Genomic DNA, 10,246 nt, shown 5'->3' with positions numbered 1-10,246 from the left:
ATGAGCACTCTGACGAGCAGGAGGAAGTATTGCCACTGATCAGAGTCAGAGAACAGAGGACAAGGGATTAAAGGAATCTAATGAAAAGCAGCACTTCTGCTCAGGGCGTTCAATAACAACTGCAGAAACCCGATGTGTCGAGCAGTGTATCTGGAAAGAGAAACCGAGATAATGTTTTAAATGTGGAGCATTTCTGATGAAGAACTCGAGTTTCTCAAGTCTAATCAAATTACAGGCCTGGTTTGCAAAACAGGCTTTCTCAACTTTGAATTGTTCCAGCAGGTAAGCATTCATAACGTAGTCAGCAGGATTCGAACCTACCTGGGACAACCCCAATGGATTTCTAATCCATCACCTTAACCACTCGGCCATGTCTACCAACAGCGCTGTGTGCTGAGCACTGACCAAATCAGCCGTGATCTCATTGAAAGCTGCCGCTGACTTGAGTTAAATGTTTCACTCTCCATTCATACCTTTGCTGTCATTTGTAAGGTGCGAGACACCAATGTAAAAGAAGAAAAGCACAAAGTTAGGAAAAGATTTTTGCAGCCAAATGGAGTCAAAATTATTTATTGAAAGGAAAATCACACTTGGCAATTTGCTAGATCTCTTTGCGAACATGACCAGCAGAGGTAATCAAGGGAGCTATTGATCTGAGTATTCTTGGACATGAAACAAACAAAGGTTAGTGACATATTCATTTCTTATTCTGCCGAAGGAGCTGGTATTTCCAGATGCTCACAATGACAGAGATTTTTCCCAATTAAAGACGGCAAATAAGTCCCATCTCACGCTGACACCATCGTGAGCGCTGCTGTTTCACAATGCCACAGAGTCAGGGTCAATTCCCGCCTCAAGCAACTGAATGTGTGCAGTTTGCACATTCTCCCCGTGGCTGTGTGCGCTTGCTCTGGTTTTCTCCCACTGTCCAAAAATGTACCGGTTTGTTGAAATGGCCATGCTAAATTGACGGAGGTAAAGGAGAGGAATGCATTTGGGCTCGGGCGGGTCGGTATGGCGTTGCTGGGCCGAAGGGCCTGTTTCCACATTGTAAGTATTCTAATCTACAGTAATCAATGACCAAGGTACGGCGCACGTTGTTCGATGGGGGCATATTAGACTTTTCGATTGTTTTTCTTCAAAGTTTCTTTACAATTCAAACGGTAGAGGAAGAGGGGAAATGAATGTCTCCCATAATTCTTGCCTTCTTTTATCATTCACAGGCGGTATTTTTTCCTGTACGTTTTTCTTTTACACTGTGGTTACTGTTAGTGTTCTTGTAAGCTACACCGGCTGGTTTCCTCTTTCCTCAATGTTCCTCATCTCTACCCAAACTCACTTTCCATCCTTATCTCCTGAATCAAAGTAATCTCAACCATTGCATAATTGCCACGGAAACTGGGCTTTTCACACGCATGTGTATGTCATTTTCCAATATTAATTGATCGTTTACTGTGTTGCAAATGCGCACGAGAAGAGTAAAACAAAATAGAGGCCGGTGGTCCTGGGTTTGAAACGCACGTAATTGCAGCTAAAACGCAGATTACTGCACACAATGTGATCACGGAAGCATGCAGCGAACCGCCAGGAAGCACACAATAAGTACAATGCTGAATGTCATGTCAGGAACAGGACTAGAAACACAACAGAAATACGTCTCTTGGGTACTATTTTGGACGTATTTCTCAATGAGCTATCGTGTTTTACATATGTTCCATCGGGAGTTACCTCACACAAGGAAGTAAGCAGTGCTGCAGACGGTCATATAATCCGAGATCCAAGTCCCGGAGTCAGAGACACTCAGTGCCCTGTGTGTACCTACAAGGAACAGCTGTGCATGGGGTTTACAGGGTAACTGAACTGCATGAATGCAGCTCGATGGTCGTCTGTCTGCTTCTCCTCTATAGTTTTCTGTGCAGTCCCTGCGTGCAATCTTGTCAACTCCGTTTGTCCGACACAAGATGGGCATTGGTCACTTGTCTCTGAGAGAGGCTGTTGGTTTATGTGTTGTCATAATTCCGAGTGTAAGGGGGAATCTGGCTGTCAGTTCCCAGAAACTTACTTTAATAAATGGAAGCGTGCTTTTTAACTTGCCGCGTGGCATATCCTCGTTGCAAAGTTCGTGCACTGAGAATCACGTTGCGGGACTATCCAATTTTGGCAAAGAATTTGTGTGGCAGTCACGAGTTGCCACGACCAGCTATCCCTAGTAGCAATACGGACAAATGGCAAGAACTACAAATTCGATTAGAGCAGCACAAGTTTAATGTGACAGGGCAAACAGAAGGCAGCCAGAAGATTTCTGGGTGTAGGGCAATCACCCAAGGTACCTTTACATATGAAAGTCTGTGCATCAGTGGAATCTGGGACCAAAGTAGTCTATGTTGGTTATTCATATTCCAGACAACTTGCGTTGTTCCCCGTTTACTCTGAAAGTGAATAGACATACTTATTTCACCGTTATTTCGAAAGAAGATCCTGCATTAAATCTGTTCGCCGTTTTTAGATGTTGTGGCGAAAAGGTGGGCAATCACGATGTGAAACGTTGCTATACTTTCATTTCCTTCATTACTGTCCTGGTGAGGGAGAAAGGTGATTGGCTCTCTCGATCAGATGGGGGCACCGGCGCATTGATGGCCTAATTTAATCACGGATATACTTGAAAATGTTCACTTTTAATGGTTCGTTGTTGTGTTTTGTTTTATGATACTTGAGCACTTTCTGGGACTTGGCAATATACTAAATCTCCAGTAGGTTTGGAATTGCGTCGCTGTTATTTGTGCGAGCAGTTCATGTCAGAGACGACTCACGGTGCCTCACAGACAGCACTTAATGGTCATTGGAAGCAAATATCCTGTAAACATTCATCTCTGGATCGGTTGGGCTCACCCACCCTCCAAACAAAATAGCCAAACTCGCTGGCTGAGTTACAATCATCATGCGTTTTTTTGCAAATGGTGTATTCAAACTGTTGCCGGTGGCTTCAGCATCTCAGACTTGTCGAGCATGGAAACAAATCCCGCGATCCAACTTGCCCTTGCTGAATAGATCAACGAAATTAATCCATACATTTCTGCCAATATTTGTGCCTTATCTCTCCGAGGTCTTCCTGACTATACACCCATTCAAATGCCTTTGAAATGTTGTGAGTGCACCAGACTCTGCCACTAAATGTGGCAATTCATTCCACACACACAAAAGTTCTGTGTGAAAAATATTAGTCCCTCACATCCCTTTTAAATTTTTCCTCTCTCACATTAAACGTTTGCTATGTAGATTTGAACTCGCGTGTCTTGTGAAGAAATGCTCCCTGACTATTTACTGTGTTTCCTCATGATTTTATAAGCTTCTGTGAGGCCATATCTAAGCACTGAAGCTCCTGGGAATCTGACAAAGCCTATTCAGTTTCGTTCTCATGTCCAAGCTCGGCAAACCTTGCAAACCCTTGTAAATGTTTTCTAAACTTACACTTGCAAGAAGTGTGTCCAGCTGCAGCACTTGTTTGACCGTGTGGCCACTCTGGAGCTACGGGTGGACTCACTGTGGAGCATCAGCAATTCTGGAGAGTTATGTTGCCTCCCAGGTGCTCAGGCCAGGGATGTCGCCCATTGGCTGAAGAGATTTGAAAAGGGGATCGTGAACAGTCAGTTGTCTTGGTGCATACAGGCACCAACGAAAAAAAAACGAGATGAGGACCTGCAGGGAGAATTCAGGGAGCTAGGAGAGAAATTACAGAGGAGGAACTCAAAGGTAGTAATCTCGGGATTGCTGCCAGTGCCATGTGACTGCCAGCGTAGAAGTGATTAAAAAACGGCACGGTGAACACGTGAGTTGAGGAATGGTGCTGCAGGGCGGGTTTCAGATTTTTGGGATTTTGTGGCCAGTTCTGGGGAATGTGGGACTATAAGAAAATTGACGATCTACATCTGAACCAGACGGGAACGAATGTCCTTTCGGGAGTTTTTGCTACTGCTGTTGGGGAGGTTTTATACTAATGTGTCAGGGGGCTGGGAACCACAAGATTAAACAGGTTGGCAGTGAGGTGGAAACTGGAAACGCTAAGAATCTGGAAGATAGCATTAATAATGGGAAGAGTAGGCAGAGAGCAGATGAATGCAAAAGAACTGGTGGCCTGAAATGCATCTACTTTAATGCATGGAGTATAGACAGATGAACTTAGGGCTTAGGTTGGTGCCTGGGAATATGACGTTATTGTGATCACAGAGATTTAGTTGAAGGAAGGGCATGGTTGGCAACCAAATGTTCTAGGATATAGACGCTTCAGACGGGACAGGGAGGGAAGTAAAAGGGGAAGGAGTTGCATTGCTGGTCAGGGATGATATCATGGCTGTGCGAAAGGAGGACACCATGTAGGGCTTGTGTCGTGAGACACTATGGATGGAGCAGTGAAATAAGAAGGGTGAGGTTAGATTTTTGGGCTGTATCACAGAGAGCGTGAGGTGTAAGAAAAAATAGTTCAACAGATCATGGAAAAACGTAGAGGCAATAATTTAGTGTTGATTGGAGATTTCCTTTTTCCCAACATTGACCGGGATACTCTTAGCGTCAGAGGTATGGATGGGATACCATTTGTAAGAAGCCTCCAGGTGAGTTTTCTGGAGCGGTATATCAATAGTCTGACGAGGGAATAGGCCATATTGGAGCTGATATTGGGGAATAAGCCAGGGCTGGTGATAGCAGTTGCCGTGGGTGATTTCTTTGGGAAGTGTCCAATATTCTGTAAGTTTTAGAATACTCATTGACAAAGATGAGAGTTGTCCTGAGGAAAGAGTACTAAACTGGGCCAAAGCTAATTATATCAAAATTATGCAGGAGGTTGGAAATGCTGATTGGACACAGCTATTTGTAGGAAAGTCCACAGTTCATATGTGGCAGGCTTTCAAAGATAGGTTAAATATAGTGCAGGATAGGCATGTCCCGTTGAAAGAAAAGGATTTAAAAGGCAATATTCGTGAACTGTTGATGACAGGACAATTGTACGAATCGCCAAGAGGAAAAGGGAAGCATACATAATGCCTCGGCAGCTAACAACATAATGGTCCCTGGAGGAACATGAGAAGAGTAGGATATGTATTAAACGAGGAATCAAGAGGGTTAAAAGGGGTCATGAAACAACTTAACGCTAGCATAATTAAGGAGAATCCTAAATCTTATATTCATATATAAGAAGCAAGCGGGTAACCAGAGAAAGGATTGGTCCACTAAAGGAAAATTAAGGAAGGCTGTATGTCGAATCTGAGAGAGTGAGTATGATTCTGAATGATTATTTTGCATCAGTGTTCACTGAGGAGAGGAACATGATGAATGTTGAGTCTAGAGTAAGACATTTGATTAGTTTGGATCATGTTGACATAAGAAGGGAAGCTGTGTTTGGCAGGCTAGGGGTACTTAATGTGGACAAATCCCCAGGAACGGATGGGATCTATTCCTGGTTCCTGAGTGATGTGAGAGAGGAAATAGCTGGGGCCCTGACAGATATCTTCGTGGCATCCTTCAGCACAGGTGAGGATCTGGCCGACTGGAACGTTGCTCATATTGTCCCCTGAACAGGAAGGATAGTAGGGATATTCCGGATAACTACAGAACAATGGGCCTAACATCAGTGTTGGGAAAGGTGCTGGAAAAGTTACGGAGGCATAGGATCTATTCATATTTAGAAAATAATGAGCATATCAGTGAGAGGCATAGAGTTTTTCGGGGAAGTGCCCAAGTTAATAGATGAAGGAAAGGCTGTTGATGTCATATACATCCACTTCAGTAAGGAGTTAGATAAGGTTCCCCATGGTAACCAAATACAGAACGTAAAGTAACATGGTGTGCAGGGTGTTCTAGACAGGTGGATAAAGAATTAGTTGAGCAATGGGAGACAGAGAGTGGCAGTTGAATGGAGTTTCTGGAAATGGAGAAAGATGACCAGTAGTGCTCCACAGGAGTCAGTGTTGTAGCCACTGTTGTTTGTGATAAACTTAAATGATCTGGAAGAGAGCACTGTTGCAACGATCAGAAACTTTTCAGTATGACACGAAGATTTCTGGACTAGCAGAAAGTGTAGGTGACTGTTAAAGAATACAGGAGGATATAGATATACTGGAAAGTTGGGTGGAGAAGTGGCAGCTGGAGTTCAAAACAGACAAATGTGAGGTGACGCATTTCGGTCAGTCTAATTCTAGGCGGGGTTATACAATGAACAGAAGAGGTTTGGGGGAAAAATGTTGATGGACAGAGAGATCTGTGAGTGCAGGTCCATTATACACTGAAGTTTGCTGCACAGGTGGATAGAGTAGTCAAGCAGGCATATAGTATGCTTGGCTTCATTGGATGGGGTATTGAATAAAATGGCTGGCAAGTCATGTTAAAATTGAACAATACATTGGTCTGGCCACACTTAGAATACTGTGTAATTTTCTGGTCGCCACATTACCAAAAGTATGTTCACGCTTTGGAGAGGGCGTGTAAAAGGTTTAAGCAGATGTTGCCTCGTATGGAAGGAGCAATCTAGGAAGAGAGGTTGAGTAGGTTAGGTTTGTTTTCATTAGAAAAAAGGAGTTTGAGGGAGACCTTTTTTGAAATTTACAAAATCATGAAGGGTACAGACATGGTAGATAGAGAAAAGTTTTATTTCCCAGGTTGAAGGATTAAAAACGAGAGGTCACGCTTTCAAGGTGAAAGGTGAAAAGTTTAAGAGAGATACTCGTGGCATCGACTTGACACAGCGGGTGGTGGGTGTCTGGAACACGTTCCCAGCAGAGACGGGAGAGGTAATCACGGTAAATATGTTTAAGAGGCATCTGGACAGATGCATGAGTAGGTGGGGAGCAGAGGAATACAGATGCTTAGGAATTGGGTGACAGGATTAAACAGTAGATTTGGATCGGCTCAGGCTTGAATGGCTGACGGGCCTGTTCCTTCTCTGCACATTTTTTTTTGGTCTTTCTTCTTAAATTACGCCAATTTCATTCCAAAATTTGTGAGGTCTAAGTGCCTGAAGTGAATCCATGCTGAAACACAAGTCATAACAAATCTGAGTGCTGGCTTTTGTGTGGTAGCATGGTCGAGCGGTCTAATGTACTGGATTTTTAAGGTTCAGTTTCTATCGAATCGTGGCTTTGAATACCAGCATTGTCAGTGAGCAACTATGTGGAAATGTATGTGAGAAAACTGCGCATGTGTGGATGCCTTTTAATTTGAGTGTTTGCAGATCCTCAGTGTGCTTACCCTCTCAGTGATAAATCAGCGATCGTCTCTGAAAACAACGCAAGATCCTGCTGTCTAACAGATCCTCATATCCCGTCGATAACTTTGTTTTTGGATATCTGCGTTGCCAGTTTCTGTATCTCAAATGGTCAGCGGAGTTGGCTGAAATGTTGGTGGTCCGAGCCCACCCAGGGGGAATAAGCCTCAAATATTTCAGCACAAGTATTTACCCCGACCATGTATTCTCATTGTAACCGGGAAAACTCATCCATGATTCACCCCAAGTCCGCAGGGAGTGAGACGTTTTCACGCAGCAGAATACGACATCACCTTCTCCAAGCTCCCGATGCCAACAGAAAGCGGCCACTGCAGCTTCAATCAGCGACTTTCTGCCAAGCCATGGGAAACAACTCGTGGAAACTGCTCCCTTAGTAACAAACTCTTTCCATGTGAAAGGAGCAAAACTTACACTTTAAATTGGAAAGGGCTTCAGGACATTGGAATGTTGCTCCAGTTCTTGGAACGTATTATAAATAAAACTCCTGACTTGAAAATAAGAAGTGGTAAAGGTTTTAGGTAGAAAGAACAAAGAAGGTGTTGATTGAGACGACTCTGTCTCGTCAGCAGATGGGAAATTCCCAAAACTGTAAACGGAAATGATTGGGTTTCCTTAGGCAATTTCCCGACTGATTTACTGTCTGCCAGAGAGATTGGAAATCACATCAGCGACATAAAGGTGAGGGTAAAAATATGAAGATATTAAGGTTGAAACTTAAATCCCAGGACAAGTGCGGAATAGATTGTAATGCTTTGAAGGAATAACTGAAGTGAAATGTGTGAATGATATTTTTGTGATTAGGAGGAATGAACTGGATCCTAACAAATTGCTGATGAATTATGCACGCAATATAATAGCAAACTAATCCACAGTGCACCGTGCTTGGTTAGCTCAGTCGGTGCAGTGTGAGATGCTTAATCTGAGGGTGGTGGGTGTAAGCCTCACAATGGGCGCTTTCACTGCTTAATACAATTCCGGCTCTTCGTTCCACGTGCAGTATTGCAACCCTTCGCAGGGGAATGTTCTTGCTGCTTTCATTGACACATCTGTCCGCCTGCTTTTGATTACAAATAGGTTTCTGAGTGAACACTGTTTCCATTTTACTGGAGGCGCCAGAGTCAACTTTATCAGTGCAGCCGAAAATACAATGAATGATGTCCGTTTGAAAACGTGAGGTTCCAAACCAACCGTGCACCACCCAAAGTGTTCAAAGGCACGGAAATCGAATGGCCACTTGCGAGGGGTCTGACATAGACGGATCAATGTCACATGGGCCCTGAACCAATTTTCAGTGATTCAGATTGTTCTGATGGAAACCGAAGGGTACTCTCCCTCAACGTTTTGCTTTTGTTCTTCTTGTGTTTAACGTAATGAACAGTATTTTGTCAGTAACGAGAGTGGAGGTGCGGCAGGATCGTGAGGTTTCAGTGTGGGACATAGACACAGTAAGTCAATTATCCCCAGAGCACGGGAGAGCTGTTTAGTCCAGGATCACTGACATCTTCTGTTTCTAAACCAACAAATGAAATTACTGGAAACTCTCAGCAGGTCTGGTAACATATTGGAAATATAAATCGATTTAAGACTTCGGGACTAGTGACACTTCTTTTCCATGTCCATCTCCACCTGCTTTTGCACACTCTTCATTTTTATTGAATGTCTCCTGACTTCCAACTTTATATTCAGCTTCTCTTTTATTACTTCCTCTCCAACCATTTTCCCAGTCTCCAATTTTGTATCAGACCTGTTCCATCTTTCACATTGCCCAGGACTTCGAACTGAACAAATAACTCTGATTCTGTTTCCTTCGATAGCAGATGACCAGAGATTGGAAGGCAGTGTTGCTCTGAAAACTCATCCATGATTCACCCTGAATCCACAGGGAGCAAGATGGTTACACGCAGCAGCATGTTCTCCAATTCCCCCGGTGTCAACTAAAAGCTGCCACTGCAGCTTCAATCAGGGCTTCCTGCCAAACCCTGGGACACAGCTCGTGGAAACTCCTTTCTCATTAACTGCTTTTCCCGTGGGAAAGGAAGAAAACTTCCATTTTAAATTGGAAACGGCTTCAGGAGATTGTAAGGTTGTTCCTGATCTTGGAACGTGTTATAAACAAAACTCCTGTCTTGAAAATAAGAAATGGTAAACGTTTTAGGCAGGAAGAACAAAGAAAGTGTTGATTGTGAGGACTCTGTCTCGTCAGCAGATGGGAAATTCCCAATACTGTAAACGGAAATGATTGGGTTTCCTAAGGTAATTTTCCGACTGACTTACTGTCGGCCAGAGTGACTGGAAATCACTTGGTATGAAATTATTCGGGTTGAATCTTAAATGCCGGGACAAGTGTTAAATAGATTGTAATGTTTTGAAGAAATAACAAAAGTGAAAGATGTGAATTATGTTCTTTGTGATTGGGAGGAATGAGCTGGAACTTTGCAAATTGCTGTGCCAGGTGAATTGTGCTCTGAATGAAATAGTAAACTAATTCGTCGTGTGCCAAGCCTGGATATCTCAGTTCGATGAAATGTGAGGTGTTTAATCAGAGAGTCGTGCATCCAAACCCCATAATAGTCGTTTTCACTGTTTAATAGGGTTCCAGCTTTTCGTTCCACATGCAGAATTGCAAACCAACGCTGGTGGAGCATTCTTGTTGCTTTCATTGACACATATATCCTCCTGCTTTGATCATATGCCGGATTCTGAGTGAAAACTGTCTGCACTTCACTGGAAGCGCCAGAGACAACTTTATCAGTGCACCTGAAAATACTATGAATGATGTCCATTTCAAAACGTGAGGTTCCACTACATCCGTGCACCAACCAAAGTGTTCAAAGACACAGAACGCGAATGGCCATTTGTTAGGGGTCTGACAGAAACGGCTTAATGTCTCATGGGTCCTGAACAACAATTAACTGATTCAGAATGTGCTGATGGAACTGAACGGAGCTCTCCCTGAACGTTTTGCAATTGTTC

At 43.4% G+C, this 10,246-nt stretch overlaps 1 non-coding gene across 1 annotated transcript; it reads right to left on the bottom strand.

Annotated features, from left to right (window-relative positions):
- Window positions 1–296: 296 nt before the first annotated feature.
- Window positions 297–378, bottom strand: trnas-aga (transfer RNA serine (anticodon AGA)). Its single transcript has one exon. It is a non-coding gene; the product is annotated as a tRNA-Ser (tRNA).
- Between the last annotated feature and the right edge of the window lie 9,868 nt (window positions 379–10,246).

Source organism: Chiloscyllium punctatum, chromosome 16, assembly GCF_047496795.1.
Source record: "Chiloscyllium punctatum isolate Juve2018m chromosome 16, sChiPun1.3, whole genome shotgun sequence".
NCBI classification, from domain to species: Eukaryota; Metazoa; Chordata; class Chondrichthyes; order Orectolobiformes; family Hemiscylliidae; genus Chiloscyllium; species Chiloscyllium punctatum.
This window is presented reverse-complemented; position numbering and strand designations above follow the sequence as displayed.